This window comes from Achroia grisella, unplaced genomic scaffold, assembly GCF_030625045.1.
Source record: "Achroia grisella isolate CSIRO2021 unplaced genomic scaffold, CSIRO_AGI_Agris_v1 utg109, whole genome shotgun sequence".
Lineage (NCBI taxonomy): Eukaryota > Metazoa > Arthropoda > Insecta > Lepidoptera > Pyralidae > Achroia > Achroia grisella.
In genome coordinates, this window is record NW_026712573.1 from 9,498,502 (window position 1) to 9,516,061 (window position 17,560).

General features: G+C 31.2%; 1 protein-coding gene and 1 long non-coding RNA gene across 2 annotated transcripts in view; both read right to left on the reverse strand.

The window, feature by feature from the left end:
• Window positions 1-17,560, reverse strand: part of LOC131847268 (unconventional myosin-XVIIIa) — a 221,851-nt gene that overhangs the window by 60,228 nt on the left and 144,063 nt on the right. The window lies entirely within an intron of this gene.
• LOC131847278 (uncharacterized) lies at window positions 4,065-4,637 on the reverse strand. Its single transcript, XR_009357705.1, has 2 exons — window positions 4,347-4,637; window positions 4,065-4,264 (listed from the first exon to the last, which is right to left on the reverse strand). It is a non-coding gene; the product is annotated as an uncharacterized LOC131847278 (long non-coding RNA).

The following is a 17,560-nucleotide window of genomic DNA, read 5'->3' on the forward strand; positions in this document are numbered from 1 at the left end:
GTTGATCAATAGTAAGTAGTAACCGTCGCCTACATACGTATATACATGAACTTAGTGCTTCCATGGACATTAGATCGTCACGTAATGCCCGAAGTAACTTTAATACGTTGCCATTCCAGATGACTAAGATCATGCCTCCACGTGGTATTGCTGAAAACTGTATCTGTATGTAAAATCCGTTGCGTAATTTGAAAGATATAAGCGAATAAACAGCGGCGGCTACTTTGTTTTATAAAGATACATAACAAAAAAAACTTGCCTGCATCACCATGTAGACCACCTTTCATCAAAAATAGCAGAACTGTCCAGTGCAGGACATGTCACTTAGTGAAGCGATTAATTACATTTACACGGTTATCATGATTCGTCAGAGTTTGGCCGTTAGTGTCAGTGTCAACTTAAAGAGGTTAATTAATAAATCTACTGACCATCACATTAATTATGGTGCCATAAAAACGTTCATTTAGTGCATAGTGCATATCATAATTATTATCAGGAGGGAAAATTTTTACAAAAGCATTCAACGGGTTAGGTTGTTCATTTATTTTGCTATCCTTTACTGTTATTAAGAACAGAACATGGAATTCTGTTGATTGTCATAATGCCTGTATTTCTACGTGAATATATTCTTGTAGATTCAAATCAGTCAGAAAAATTATGATCGAATTTAGTAGCCGAAATTAAACGACTTAAGAAATGGAATGAAGTATATACTACCATGAAGTTTTTCTAAATAAATAAATTATATAAACCGTAAGTTCTTTTTGTTACAAAATGAATGTTTTCTTTTCAAACATAAAAGTGTTAGGTCCGCATTACATAAAATATCTTACAAAAACTTTAAAGTGTATTCAAGCTTAGTAAAAATTTATATTTGCTTTTATCAATCGTTTCCATCGTTGGATGTATCACATTAACATTGTCATAAATAACACCAGAACATTTAGGAAACATGTGTCTCAGACTTAGTGGCTATAGAGATGTCCAATAAAGGCGTGACGTCGTGGGCAGATGACTTAATTGGACAGAATCGAATAAATGAACACGTGTGTAGGGTTACCAGAAGGGAAAAATCATATTTCCTAACAGCATCCCTGGCTTTTCAGGAAATTAATCATTCTTTAATTTTTAAGAATGTATCATAGGAGCAATGTAACGCCAACCGTTACATAAGTATAATAAATTAAATTATGAAACTGATTTGATTAATTAATTTCTCTCTTTCATTACTTTATTATTTTTAAATTAGTGTATATTTATACTATATATAAGTATAAATAGATATTGTCATGACATTATTATATTAGATCTAGCTGGAATAATAAAATTCGCAATGTGCAAATTGCTTGTAAGCTGGTAATGTGACAATATCTACTATCCGGATAAGTCAGAAGAGTTCCCGTTGATCGTCTGGTAACCCTACACGTGTGGCGAATTTAAACGAACAAAATCGTGTGTAAATTGAAAGACAGCTGCTTCAATTGGCCCGATGGGAGTGCCAATATTCAATTCTAGCCATAAATCGTAATCTTTATTTGATGATCGATTTTCTAATTGCTACCGTTCATCATTTTAATTGAAACCGAGCAATAAAATATGACTGTCGAGTGCAAGTTGAAAGTAAAAGTGAACGTTCCCTGAAACTGGTTAATATTAACTTGTTATATAAAACTGATTCACGGTTTTAATAGGTATAATAATGTAAAATGATGTTTCATGAAAATATTAAAATTTTGTTCAATTTACTGTAATCATATAATCGAAATCGGTTAACAATTAAGATAAGTATTCAAAACAGCGTACCCTCATATTTACTCTTATACTACTTACATACTTATAATGTGATTTTTTTTAAATAACGATACGATTAGTTATTTACGTCTATGTTAAATTTTAATGACAAAATAAATATTAACGAATTTCATATATTATATATAAACAACTGTGGACTCTTGATGTTATGTTAAGTTTAAATACCGTTAATTTTCAAAGGAGTAACCTAACAAGAGGCTCAACGAGAGCCGATCTGTGCATACATGGAAGTTTAAATAGATCCCTGGGCGCGTTCATTTCCTGTTGAAAGTGGGGTTCAAGTTAAGGTGCATTGACGACGCCATAAATATTTGGAACGGTACGAGTTATGAGATAATGAAATTTAAAACTTATATTTAGGTACCAACTTATAATAAGTACAATAAACTTATTTTTATCAAATATTGTGTTTTTACTTCTACCAAATGCAGAACATCACTCGAAAGAAATAACGAATTGATAGGTAGCAGGCAAATGGTTATTTACAAATTTGACAATTAAATATCAATAACTATCAAATATAATTTCTTTCATATTCGATCAAACAGTTCTCGATTATGTAAGAAATTGTTTGCGAGCATCTGTTTATGTTGTATAATTTATTAGCACTGTTATACTTAATAATGACGATATGCGAGAATATAAAAATCTGCCATATCTTCTAAATGAACCTGTATACTGAACTGGACGGTATGGAAAAAATATTAATACATAACAATTGAGTTTCATAAGCGGTCAAAATGTTCTACATAAATAAATTATTTTTTATTTAATTGTCCAAGCCAACTAGCATAATCAATATTTTTTTAAATTAAGCGGTGCATAAAAGCTTACCTATCAGTTTGTCGCATTAGACTTGTACCATACTCACTAACACTACCAGTTATAAAGGCGAGTGTCACTAGGTAGACAGACAAATATTTGATCACTGCAACTAACGCTTGCACAGTTAACAGGCACGCACGAGTCAACATAACATAGAAACTCTGAGAAATATTACGTGCTTACTAAATAGTTCATCAGTTCACAGTTTTCAACTGAGATAAACGTGAATTTTCTGTAATGTGTTTATTTTGTTGGGAAAATAACATTTAATCGTTTATACAAGAACCTGCAGGTCTACAGTGGGTTGCCAAATTAATAGGGACAGTCACGAAATATTCGTTTTTTGTAAAACATTGGTCTATAATTAATTAAAAACGTCACTTTAGGCTATAATTATATTTAATAATATCAGACACATATCTTATAATGAATTTAGACTATAATAATTTAATATTTGAACAACTAGAAAATATAAACAAGTATAATAAAAATGATGATGGGAAATTATTAGTATTTTGTCACATTTCCTTTTGCTTCTATCAGTGCTTGAATCCGCCTCGGCATACTTTCAATACACTGTTTAGCACTTTCTTTTATTTTGGGATTGTGAAACCATACATTTATTAATTTTTCAATTAGTTTTACTTTGGTAGTTATGATTTCCTTAGCAATTTCCGCCTTGGTAATTTCCCACAAGTTTTCTATGGGATTCATATCAGGAGAATTGCCAGGCCAAGGTAAAACTGGAATGTTGTGGTCTTCCAAAAATTTGGTTACACTCCTCGCTTTATGACATGGAGCTGAATCGTGCATAATCACGAATTCCTCCCCATTCGGGAACCATTCCTGAAGTTGCGGCAACAGGCGAGTTTCTAATACTTGCTTGTATTTGTCCTGTCTCATGGTTCCCTGGACGATATAGAGGCGCCCAACTCCTTTTGCGCTGATGACAGACCATACCATTATTTTTACAGGGTGTTTAATTCGTTCCACTATGCAATCAGGATGAAATTTCTCGCCTGGGCGCCGTCTCACGAAGTTACTTTTGTTGGCCAGAAAAAAAGTTGACTCGTCTGAGAAACATACCTAAAAAAATATAGAAACTATTTATAATTTTTGTAAATATGATTTTATATAACACAAATAAAATTAACCATAGAACTGACCTTATTCCAGTCTTCAACAGTTTTCAGGCGGTGCTCACGAGCCCAAGCAAGCCTTTTCTTTTTCATCGCCTCTGTTAATCGGGGTTTCTTAACTGGACGATGACCTGTCAGGCCTTCCTCTGCCAACCTTCGCTGTACAGTTCTTTTTGAAACACGTATTCCAGATTCCTGTACTATCTGAGTTAAAAATCCAGCACTTTTCTTTCTGTTTTGCAAGCAGATATCTCGAATTTTCCTATCGGAACGTGTTGTTGTGATACGTTTTCTGCCACATTTGCCTTTTCTTTTGGGCGAAAGTGGCTGATTTTGATCTAAATTTATTTTTATTTTATTGACGGCAGATTTCGATATCCCGGCCAGTTGTGCTATCATCCTCTGAGAGTGATTTGTGTGTAGGAGAAGGGTTTTAACCTCGGATTTTTTTCTCGGAGTCAAATCTACCCCTCGACCCATAGCCAAAGCTTAAAATATGAAAATAAATTAAAATTATTCTAAATCCGCTCCAAAATACTTTAATTTTAATTATAGTAAAATATTACTTACTTGCAGGTATTGATTATTTCACAAAACCACTAAAGAACTGTTTAAAAGAATAATTTACGTGTTTCACTTTTACACGTGTGAACGACTGTGTGTCTCTCCCGTCATTAAAATATATTTCCAAAATAAACAAATCTCTCAGCACTTGAAATTCACTTTGAATTTGAGTTATAGAGACAAGGTGAACATAAAAACATATCAGCAAAAAACTTTTACCACTTAAAAACGTAGTCAAGACCACTTGAAGAACAAAAATTATAAAAAATGTGACTGTCCCTATTAATTTGGCAACCCACTGTACTCTGGGGTCTACTCACAATATCGATTTTAATGCAATCCATATTTGTACTGTTCTTTTGAAATATAATTAAAACCAAACCGATAACAATATCATGCCAGTTAGTTCTGTCGGTGACTACGAAATATGAAATTATTAAGTGTCAACTCAAGTGTATAAAAAAATTGCGAAACGGTAATATCCAATATCATTGGATCGGAATTAGTTTCCAGAGCAGATTGAAGAGGAGATTAGGCTTGTTTCTTTGTTAATAATTATTGGATGAAGTATACTACTTGTAATATAAAGATAGTAATTAATCTTAAAAATAAAGTACAGTCACATAAACTTTCTAAATGGTCACCATATGAAAATAACTGCATACATATCTATTCAGCTTGTAATTAACTACCATTTGTATCAGACGCCTTTTGTAGCAATTAAACGTTTTTGTGTACGAGTGTACGCGTACAATGGGCTCCCACGGTTTTCACTCGATGAGAGTGATCATGGGTGATGAAAAATCGTGGCATTGAACTACACATATGGTTTGAAATTGTAGAAACTTAATCTTTATTTAAAAATATATGCGTGAATGAAACTCTTTATTGTTTCTCTCACAGAAATTACAACAGAAAATTATACTTACACTAGTGGATCCGACAGACGTCGTCCTGTCTGGTCTGTTTACAAACCACTCAGGAATCCATTAAAATGTACTCACAAAAATTTATCCAAATATAATTGGTGATAAATACACAAAGAGAAGAATTACATACGTTATTAGTTAGAATTATATATGTTAAGATATTTAATACAGCAGCATATGAAAGGGAGGAATTTTATTAATGAGGTTTAGAGACTCAATTGCCAGCAATGTACCAGATCGTTCAAAGTAATAAATAAATATAAATAGGTAAATACTGGAATATAATTTATTGCTAATAATAATATAATATACCTAATAATGAGTGTGTGGTGTTTACAAACCTTTATAGATATCTGTTTGTCAGATATGTTTAAAAGTTTGTATTGTACGAGAATAGAACCTACGACAAACCTAAACCTTTTATACTGTAAAAGGTAAACCTTTTATAATTTTATTTCTTCGTGTAAACAAGGGAGATAGAATGCTATGCTTTCACACGGGTTTTTATAATTCATCCGGCATTGTGTCGTAATATCGCCGATTTATATGGGAGATGCTGACTCAGTAGTCATGTTGTTACTACATTTATAGTTATTTTGTATTCCATCTTCAGACTTAAAAGTAGTAATCTTTAAAATATACTACATTTGAATTTAAACGTAACGGCGGTACATAATTTAATAGTAAAAAAGACTATACGTAAAACTGAATAAGTAAGAACAGTAAAATAAAGAGTAATTTATATAATGTTATGACTTATTTATGAGGACATTAATTTACATAAAAAATAAAGCGAGAAATAATAGAATAGAGAAAAAATATGCTTATCATTGTGGACTGTAGTAATTAGGAATCATCGAAACCAGTTTATTGTTGACAAATATATCGCGTAACACTTAAAAAAATACACCGCTAAAATTCGCATAATCTCCTTTTGCAAGTCTCTCTTTTCCGTACGATTGGATAAGGATTTTAAAGTATAAACAACTACTGTTTTTTTTCCAACATGTTAAATATAATGTCTATGACAGCGTGGCAAAAGTACTAGGCGGTCATAAGAAACGAGAGATATTGGATAGTCTAAACGCTGGAGGAAGTAACGTTAGGGCGTTCCATACGCTCATAAATCTATCCGCTTTAACAGGAACCCATTCAGAGTAGATATTTATGAGAGAGAGGTCTCTTTGTATTCTGGTCTGTTTGATGTCCAGCTCAAAGACATTGGACATGTGAAGTAGCGGTAAAATGACAGTAATTTAAAATATCTATTTGTTTCAAGTTTCTCATTACCCGAATAAGACAATTTAACAGTCCGAAAGCCGATTTATGTCTTTTTACATAGAATGTAGTGTGTACCGTAATATAATAGTTATTATAAATAAACTAACTATTAGTACCTGAGTGACACAGGTTCCCTCGGTATCTTATTTCTCTTTTTGTAGATCATTTATTTTTAGTTTAGTAAATACGCCATCATCGAGGGCAGATATGTATCTATAGAGACACAAAATTGCTGCTTTATTCTCTGCTTTTAATTCAGGGATGTATTTTGAAATATCAACATTATTATAGAAATAAAAAGAACAATTTCTCGTATTCTATTATTAAATATGGAAGTTAAATATTACTAAGATAAGACAACGTTCATAGCCTCCAACGTCTGCATTGTATAGAGTGCTTCCTCGAGTTAAGTTTACAGATATGCCACTTTAAACAATAAGCACAACAACACCGCCATCACACTATGGGCGGAAGTCTGGGAAGATTACAGATACTCGTATGTATTGAAGTAGACTTCCAACTGTATATACTTTACATAGTAATTATGATCTTTGAATTAGCTTTAGTATAGTGTAATTGACTTCTAAAATAATATTAAAATCTCATGTCCATCAACACAGGATGCAGTTTAATATAAGTTATGTATGATTAGTTATATATTTCTATATTCATATATGCCTATTTTATTATATTTATAATATACTGTTCATTTACCAAATAGGTTCAATAGGTATTAACATTTTCTCATTATTTATATATGTTTTCTTTTTTTTTAGTATACATTAGAATATTGTATTTATGTCTTCACAACACTAGTGCACTACTATTGGCCGTTAACTACCAACGCTGTGACAGTGGTGATAGGTTGGTTGAAAGAGACCCTATTCAGATAACCCCATCCCTGGTTTCATTTTTGACGTTAATCTTACTTATTTAATGTTACAAGTGCAAGTAATTACTATAAAAATCTATGATTACTTGATAAAAAACATTTTGAAATAAATATTTAACGCTGCCAATACGAATGCATTTCTTTCTATAAGCCACAATAGTAGATATGCACAATTAACTATGTAATCTCGTATATTTTTCAGACACAAAAAGATACTTAATTTATTAAAACACTTAAAGTCAATATTGATTTAGATCCAACTTAATTTAAGATTGGGATGCTATAAACAATATACATAACGAAGTAATGTAATGTACGAATGAAACCTGTTATAAAGCAACCAGTCCAATGATAAAAAGTAACAAGGTATTACGTAGGACAAGTCATGTATGTATCTGATTAAGATATCGTCGAAAGACCATACCATGTGTAATGTTATGCATTTACGATGTTCACAGGTGGAGTAGAAAGTCGTCGCGTGTGGTGTTTCTTCCTTATTTCGCATGCTGTATATAAACCTCGTTGGATTAATAGGTTCCTGATTATCTGATGTAATCAGATCTTCGCTATAGGGAGTTTTATATTATTAAATACATTGTATAAAAACTATAATACTAACAATAAAGAAATATAGACTAACTATAATAATACAGAACAATTCACACAGCACAATCTAGTCCCAATCTAATCAGAGCTTGTGTTATGAGTACTAAACAACTGATAATATTTTTTTATATATACATTGAAAATAACCAGATCAATACAAATGTTTGCATTGTGCAAGGACTCGAACCTATCGGAAATGGTATGCTTGATTAGTTTAAGAAGCAATGATACTTTTTATATCTACTAATATTGACAAGAAAGAAAACGGATTTTGTTCTGGAAAGCTAGCTCCGGACCCTCTGCATCGAGCACAACTTTGAGAAATTCATTCACTGTATATATTGCTCCTGTGTAATTATGTGAGTTTACAAAATGCACTTTAAGAGTACCCGATCCAAGCCGGGCAAGTCACTCTAGGTATAGTCCAGCAGATTGAAATTCAAAATCTACTACCAATAACGAGTAGTAGTAATTTATCTGAATTTGTTTGTAACTGTAGTAAGAGACATTGTGTAGACAACAAAGTTATACTGCTGCTGTTGAATAAGTGGAGGAAAGCAAAGTGATATATATCCACAAATAAGTTTTAACAAGGTATTATACTAAATGTAATAACGTTGTCACAGAATTGTTAGACAAACTTCATAATGAGAAATGACTATGCAATGAGATTTATGCAAAGAACGCGCTCTACATATTTGAATAGAAGATACATTATGCAGGCAGGACAGCATGCAACGCATTGTGCGTCGTGCGACAATGAAAACGGTCAAGTACGAAGAAGTACTAGTCCAATTTATTTAATATTTATGTATTTACATACCATAAAACGACCTGTATGACATTACATGACATTAGAAGAAATTTATGGTATAAAACTCTTATAAAATAAAGAAAAAACAGTTGGTACTGAGACTGAAAACATTTAAACAGATTTTTCTTGAGTACTACAATTTACTATAAATCTGATTGGTCGAAAATGACAACATTATTAAACAGAAAATCTTAGTACCATACGCTATAAAAGAACAAGTCAGAAATTTTAAACATCATAAAAGAGTAAAAATTGCTCGGCACATAATTTTTTTGCTTGTATTAAAATATTATCTAAAAAAACTGTACTTTTTTATTATTGGAGGTATTATATTAGAAAATGTTTTAGATCTGTAGCACTTTGACCAACTTAGATCTATTATTCTGGCTTAGGATGTGTAGTGTCTTAGTCTTATTGTATTTGTTTCGATCGGTTCGATACGACAATCTCAAATATATTTAACAAAAATATAACATATTTAATTAACTTGGAGAGTTTATTTGAGTTTATTTTTATTACACACTAATCTAATTTAAGTTCTTATATTTCCATATTATTTATGTCTGCCAACATTGAAATATTTAATTGTGTTTTATAGTTAATACGTTAAAAATAGAGTGTATATGTTATCTAAAAACTTGAACCCTAAATATGTCACAATATACACAAATTTCCCGATAAAAGCAAGTCAACGTCAGTCAATTTTAAAACAAAGTATAGCAGCGAACAATGTTAAATACACATAATTATACAAATGAGATTTTGTTGAAATTCTGGAATGTCACTAACTGTTATTATTCCTTTTTCTTGTCTGTAACAGCACACCATATTTTACGTTGAAGTTTTGTATTGTTATGCTATTACGATGCTTTTACCTAATAACTTCACATTAGTATTGTATCAAAATCATAACGAATTTTTATGAATGATACATTTTAACAAAAAGCTTTTCCATTCTATTAGTTATATATATTTAGTAGTATTTTAATAAATTTCTTTAAGATCCAGTCTCGTATGTTCCTTCTGTATTTTATTGCATAATGGGGTCTAATATATATGCGGGTCACCTGATGGTGTTTATTGCTTATATGCACTTGCAATATCAGAGGGATTACAGGTATGAACAACAACTTTTATGAAAGGTACATGATATTTTCTTGATAATTGTCATTTCGTATTGTTTCGGAGATGTTTCTCCTGGAAGTTTATTCCTTAGTATTATTGTTTGTTGTTACTAAATCAGTTATGTGTAAGTATATGGAAAATTTCTAAAAAACTGCATAGTGGAGCCATTAATTTTGTTACAATTGAAGTGTCTTGAATACTAAATGATATATGATATGTGTGTAGCTTCCGAAATTGTTCACGAATATATTGAGTAATAAAGGTTAAGTGGACAGCGGACCAGCTACTATTGTCTGCAATAAGCAGTGGAAATGAGACGTGATTAGCATGCGCCGTGAAGTCGGCATACATAATGTTACGTTCTATCGGCTACTCATAATAAAGAACGCGTGCGCAATTGCGGTATGTTAAAGAAAATGAAGTTCGATGAACCGTTGATTTGAGAATATTATCTATGTATTTCTTAGCGATATTCAAAAAATAATGATGCATAAAAATATTATAATTTTATGTGAGGTGGGTGGACTAAAGAAGGACGTGATCCTTCTAAGGTCAATTATAAAATATAAGGTGGTTACAATGGAAGGTCAATTTTAAAAAGAACATTATTTAATTGAAATTGCAAGAAGCATAGCCTTTTATAGTTCACCCATATTTTATAACATTATTTACCAATCTTAAAACAGATTTAATAATTCTTTATCGATATGATGCTTTTTAATTTACTCCATTATTCTGTGTGTATGTTAAATGATGTTTTCGCAAATATAGCACCTAAAAATAAGAATAATTCTTATTGCAATCGATAAGGTTTATTTTCGTGTTTATCCAAGTTCCCAATATTGTAAACTTAATAAAAAAAACTGATATGCATAATGATCAACACTAAAAGAGGCTTTATTCGAAACTACATACGATAAGCGGTGTATGATTTCTAATAGGGAACTAAAAATGCAAAACAACTTCGACCTGAAATAAACGAGACCAAAGCAATAATAAGTGATGATTAGCACTGTTTTAGAAGCCATGTCTATGAATTATTAATCCCAAATTCCGTACAGACTAATTGAGTAATACTGTGCTTGCTATCAAGTCAACGTACCCACGATATTTGCAAAACAAAAGAGGTTTAATAAACAAAGAGTTCTTAACAATAGCACATTTGGGATATCCGGGCTGCGAACTTGTCAGTACTATGGTTAACATTACTCTTGACCCTAGTAAAACTATGTTATTACGAGGTGATCCTGCACACCTTAAAAAAATATAATAATTATAAAGCTATTTTTAACTTTTAATGCAAATAGAGGGGTATTATAAGTTTGACATGTCTGTGTCTGTCGTTTTATCGTAGCTCATAGACGAAAAAACCGATTATGATGTAATTTTGCAGAGCGATCTTAGACTCATAATGGGTATGTACTTTTAAGAGTTTTCTTATATAGAGGGTTAATTACAATGATTAATTTAAAATTTAACCTATATGGACGGGGAGAAGACTTTTATCCAGCAGTGAGATAATATAGATTTAAAATATTTAAATTTAACTATACAACTGATTTGTATTATCTGCTATTGAAAAAAAGTTAAAAAAAACTGTAAAATAAAACAAACTAAACTATTTAGTTTATAGTAATTAGTATTTAGTCTAGGAGTAAAACATCTTAGAAATTAATTTAAACATTTTTATTTTGTTGTTTGGGAAATAGAGACTTAAATTATTTTGATAAATTAACAAAGATACATTTATTATATACAGTGTAACATTTCATACGTCCACGAATAGAGAAACATTTTTATTGCTATTACCAATTGACATAGGACCGTTACATATAAATATATGTATTTATATACGTGTACAGACTTGAATTTTTAATTCACAAATACGCACGGATGAATTATTTATACTTCATGACGTGTAGGCAATACAAGTCTCGTTTAATCATATCCTTACATATGCTACGTGACTTTCTATTGATGATGTTGTTAAGTAAACGCCACTATAAGGGAGTGGCGCACCATCTTCTTAGAAAGGAAATACCATCCCGATTATTCATGGACTTTCTACAGATCTCTAGGGCCGTTGAACACTGGGCACTGGTTATTAATAAATATGTATTATATTAATATAGACTGAACGCACATATAGAAAAACAAATAGAATAATAGGAAAATAAATAGTAAATTTATAAAATACTTCACCAATTACGATTTTAATTTTAAATGCAATGACTTAATTTGGCCTGTAATATTGTTTTAATTCTTATAGTTTAGAACAACTAAAAGCAAAATCTAGATTTTTTTTTTATTATTAAAGAGAATATAATATATATTTCCTATGGATGTATATTTTCAATCCTTTGATTTATTTCTAAATAAAATGTTATTTGTTCTAGAATAAACTTTTATTTATGTATTATTTTGCGATTTATTTGTAAAATGTACACCATTCATTATATAAAATTTGTTACAACCCACAGAGTACTAGTTCTAGACTATGATAAAGTACTAAAGTATTTACAAATTAGTTTGCCTTATTTTATGGCTAGAACTAGTAAACAAGACGGCCTAGATCATTTGATTGAAAGTTGTAACCATTATCTATTGATATAAATAACAATACGAACATAATAAAATATTTATAGACGGCAATACGTCTCGCAATACGTTGCTATTCTTGATCATTAAAAACTATTAGGTATACCTTCATAAAAATTGTCTTTATAAATTTCAAGCACTGCAGTATCTCAATTAGTATGTACTGAATTTTGCGGTTATTTTATTGATATATATATAATAACAGGACATCATGGCTTTATATTAATTTTATTTCCTAATTTATATCGGTTTTCAACCATACTATGTTAGTAAATTACAATATATAATATATACTTCAGTTCATATATCTACATATGTCCGCGTCCAGATACACTGTGTCCGCAGCAGTGCAATGATATCCAGCAATAGTAAGGACGTCCCCGCTACAGATTACGAAGACTTTATACAATCATCAGTATATCACATACAACTAAGTCGATACAATAAAAATGTATCACCATTGATACATAATATTTTTATGAAACAAGTAATTTTTGTTACCATTTCCGACGGATTTCATTTGTGTGAAATGACATTAAGTACTTTCATAGGCAAGGTAATAACCTTACATACGGTACTTATATAGAAAGCTGCCACCCGGTAGAACTTAGAAGAACCTTTATCGACAACTTCCCATACCCGTTCAGAGTAGGCAGTTATTGTAAGTCTCGTTTACTTATAAGGCAGCAAGTCATTGCATCTACAAATGTATCGAGAAATGCTTTATTACAAAATTTGTTTACTTGTTAATATACATTTTGAGATTTATTTAAGTATGATGTGGTAGAATGCACTCGATTTATAGTATAGGACGTTAATGTATTTGTATTTATCTTTACGCTGTTACCTAATAATTACGCAACTCATTATAATCCATTGAAGTCCCATAAGAGAAGGATATTAGCTTAGTTATCTTAGTGGCCATCTTAGTAGCACTAGCTATTGTAATTTATACAAATAGATGCCTCGTATGATATCGTGGAGATGAAATTAAGAGGTGACACAGTATATTCCTATTACGTACTTGCATAAAGTTGTAAATGATATTATATAATTTAAAATATAAATATTATATAATTCAAAATGTAATAATAATTACGATGTATTACTAAGCAAGTAGTCAACTCCGCCTACGCCGAAAAGTCAGTCAACGAATTAAGAGCGGGTTCAGTCACTTTCGAATATTAGGTAAATATACTGTGTTGACCTCAAATAAAGCTAAAAGTGGTCACTGGTAACGATTATATAGTTATGTATAGTTTAAAATACTAATAAATAATCTTTTTCCCCTATTACTAAAACATTTTTTTCATCATTCAATACCTATTTTATATTTATTAAAATCTTACTGATCTAAACTTATTTATTATTTTAACTATCAAACTTCAAACTATTACAGTTTCGTGACGGATAGAATGTTTACCACTTCCGTTAAAATGAATTTAAAAATACAACTATCCATTATATTTATTAATCTTCCATGGGTATTGGTTTTTAATGGATAATAATGGAATAGTTTACCCGTCTGCGCTAACGGTTTAAGCTGGCGGGGTACCAGTGAGGGTGAGCGCCGGATCAGTTAGCCCATGGTAACAAATTCACCAGGAATTTATCATGATAGATTCCAGGAACCACGTGGAGGTAACCTGACATGGTACATTGCTGACAATGGGGTCATCAGTCCACGCTACTAAAAATCCTCTTTTCCATCTGATGATTGTAATTTAAAGATGATTTCCATAATAAGTATAGATATTTACTAATTAAGTGCAAGTAGTAAATATATGTTGTAAGAGAGAAGAGGACGATTGAGTAAAGAAAAAAAGAATTTCGAGACTTTATATATGGAGGGCAATATTTGGAATCACAGCAGTTATTTTAAACAAATATTTTCCTACATAAAATACACACTATTTTAAATAGAGACAATTATACAAAGCGTACTAAGTTAATAACTCTAAAAATTTGTTCATTGAATTATTGAATTGTTTATTGAATATTTATTATATTAATAAATATTCAATAAATATGTGTTCTTCTGTCCATCGCTATCGTGCGACTGAGACTGTGTAGTCGGCACTCAAGCCACCATTACTATCTCTCGTCGTTGATCGTTGTGTGCTACAGGTTGATGTTTTATTTTCGTAGTTTGTATAATCCGGCGGAATTAAGAAGGTTATATAATATATATATATTATATAACTATAATAAATTACTTTAAGAAAACTTTTTAAATATAATAGATTAATTGCTCGAATGTTATAAAAAATGTTTGTGTATGTACTGTGTAAAATTACATACTACTAATGGATAATATAATATAAAGAAAACTGTACTAACTTCATGGTTAGATGAAATATTAAAAATATAATAATATTGATATAATTATATTTATATTTATAAATAATAGACATATTTAAGTAAAGTACTGAAACTTTTGAATAGTGATTACTTATTTTTTTAATCTACTGCTCGTTCGGAAAGCCGTCTCATCGCAAGAAGAACGATGAAGAAACTTGCGTGTTAATCTTTTAAGTAATTTGGTAGTTAAAAGTAGTAATAAAACTTTCCAATATACGTTCCACGTTATATTTCATTACACCCAGAAATACGTGGGCGTATCAAATATTCACGACATCGAAAGTTAAATCAACGTCTCCGAGAGTATCCAATATGTGCTAAAATCAGTTTAAATATATTAAAAGTATTTCTTTATAGACTTAATAGTTATTATGAAATGTGTAAGGCAATTATAGAAAACAATAGCTAAGCGTTTAAAAAAATGTAGATTTCTGTAAATTAATGCAAGTAATTTGACATGACCTTGGCAGTGCAATATACATACATAATTCTCATGTTGACGTCGACGAGACATTGCTTCTTCTCCTGCCAATGACGATCCACAACAGGAAGAACGCAGCGGCGAGATAGTGTGCCCATTCTGGTATTGAGAGGTCCACAGCAGCAGTTGTGCATCTGTGCAGTAGGTGGTTATTGGAGCCGCGCCGGCAGACGATTGCTAATAATGGTATCACACGTGGTAGACGTAGAGTAATATTTAACATATTTTTTCTGTTTCTTTAAAATGCGAATTGTAATAAATTTTAAATTTATATTATACAAACTTGTATGGAACATATTTGTATTGTAAATATTTGTTAATTTAACAGATATTTTAAAAAATATCTTTTGATATCATTCAGGTGATAAAATCTTCAAGCAATAGATGTGTAAATTTATAATAATAAAAGCAATATTAATCAGCCTCGGAACATTTGAGGTAATGGCCAATATAAGTTAACTTACTTATTTTCTTAGTCCTATTATTAACAACAGCCTACTTAAATCAATCGGTTAATATTGCGCTTTTGAAATAAACATCAACCTGTACATTAGTCGCCAGTACAGGTGAGTGGGGGAAGTGACGTTCACTCCGCTCAGTAAGTAGGAGGGAGGAATAGTCAGAAACAACGTGCAGATTCTACGAATGGCCGTGTCATCAGAGTCATCTGTCATCACATATAGTCATTAATACGTAATTTGTTACGAGTGAGATTAGGCTACTTTTATGTAGGAGTTAAAAATACATTACCATTTATTCCAATTTAATACCTTCATGTAACATGTACGAATTTGGTAAAGCAAATTATATTATTATTATTGGGATATTTACCCACAATTATTTATATTATTACAGGAAATGTAGTTTTCAAAGTAGAGTTGCCAGTTTTAGTGAGACGTCTAAAGTATTTAATTTATAATTATTTGATTAATAATATTAAAAGATTTACAGTAATATTTTAAGATTTACAGTATCTACTCTCAGAATATAATTGCATCGTTTAGAATTAGCAAAATATAATAAAATTAGGTGGTTTACTGACTTGTACTAGCTGGTTGATCTGCACTACATCAGTCAGCATTAGGTTACTTAGGATTAGGCAGTGAAATTACAGGATAAAATACATGACATCTTAGTAATCCGGAATGGCAATGCATGAGTGCTATCACGGGTGTGACATGATAACGTGATATCCGTAGTGCTGTTCATGTATATAGGCGACGGCTACCACTTACCACCAAGTGGGCCGTTAGTTTGTTTCCCATGCCAAAACCTTTTTGAGTCGTCTTATTTGGGTGCCTTATTTAAATTTTTTCTAGGAGATTGCTTTGTTAGTTGTGTTCTGGTTTAAGGGATGAGTTTATAGTGTAATTACAGAGTATACAGGACTGATCTCTGTTCACAGGAATGCCATGTATGACGGTAACTAAGGAAGTCATGTCACGATGTAACGTCTGTGATGTTGCTTATGTCTATAAGCGACTGTTGCCACCATCCAACAGATGAGGCGGCTCGTTTGTCATTTCAGTTACATAAAAAAACTAATATGACGAGTTTTCACTAGCTCTTACCCTTTAGAGGCAAACGAAACGACCAGTATCTGACCAGTACTGACCCTTTTATCTACATGTATGTTTGGACAATAGAAGAAATGAAAAAACGCAGTACCCACTAAACCGGCAGCTCTCTACAAATATGTACATTGGTCATCATATGATCCACGAATTTATCTGTTTGAAGTACAAACCTACCATGGAACACAGATATAGTGCCGTTTTTTTATTGATAGAAAGTTATATGGCCTAGTGATTTAGACACGAGATATCCTTAGACCGTGGTATATCTTCGTGATTGTGGTCGGCACACCGCCTTACTTCTTATGGCCGCGGGTTTGAATCCACGCAGGAGTAAATGTTTATATTCATAAACGTATGATTGTTTGAATCAATTTGCATGGATTCTACGTATATTTAGTATTTACAAAAAAAAAAAATTAAGCAGTTTGGTACACATAACCCAAGCTTTGCTAGCTGGGGGGCTAGATAGCGTTGTGTGTAATGTCCTGGGTTATTATTATTATTCCAAAACAGAGACAATCTAACTTTATCATAAAAAAATGACTATGTAATTCTC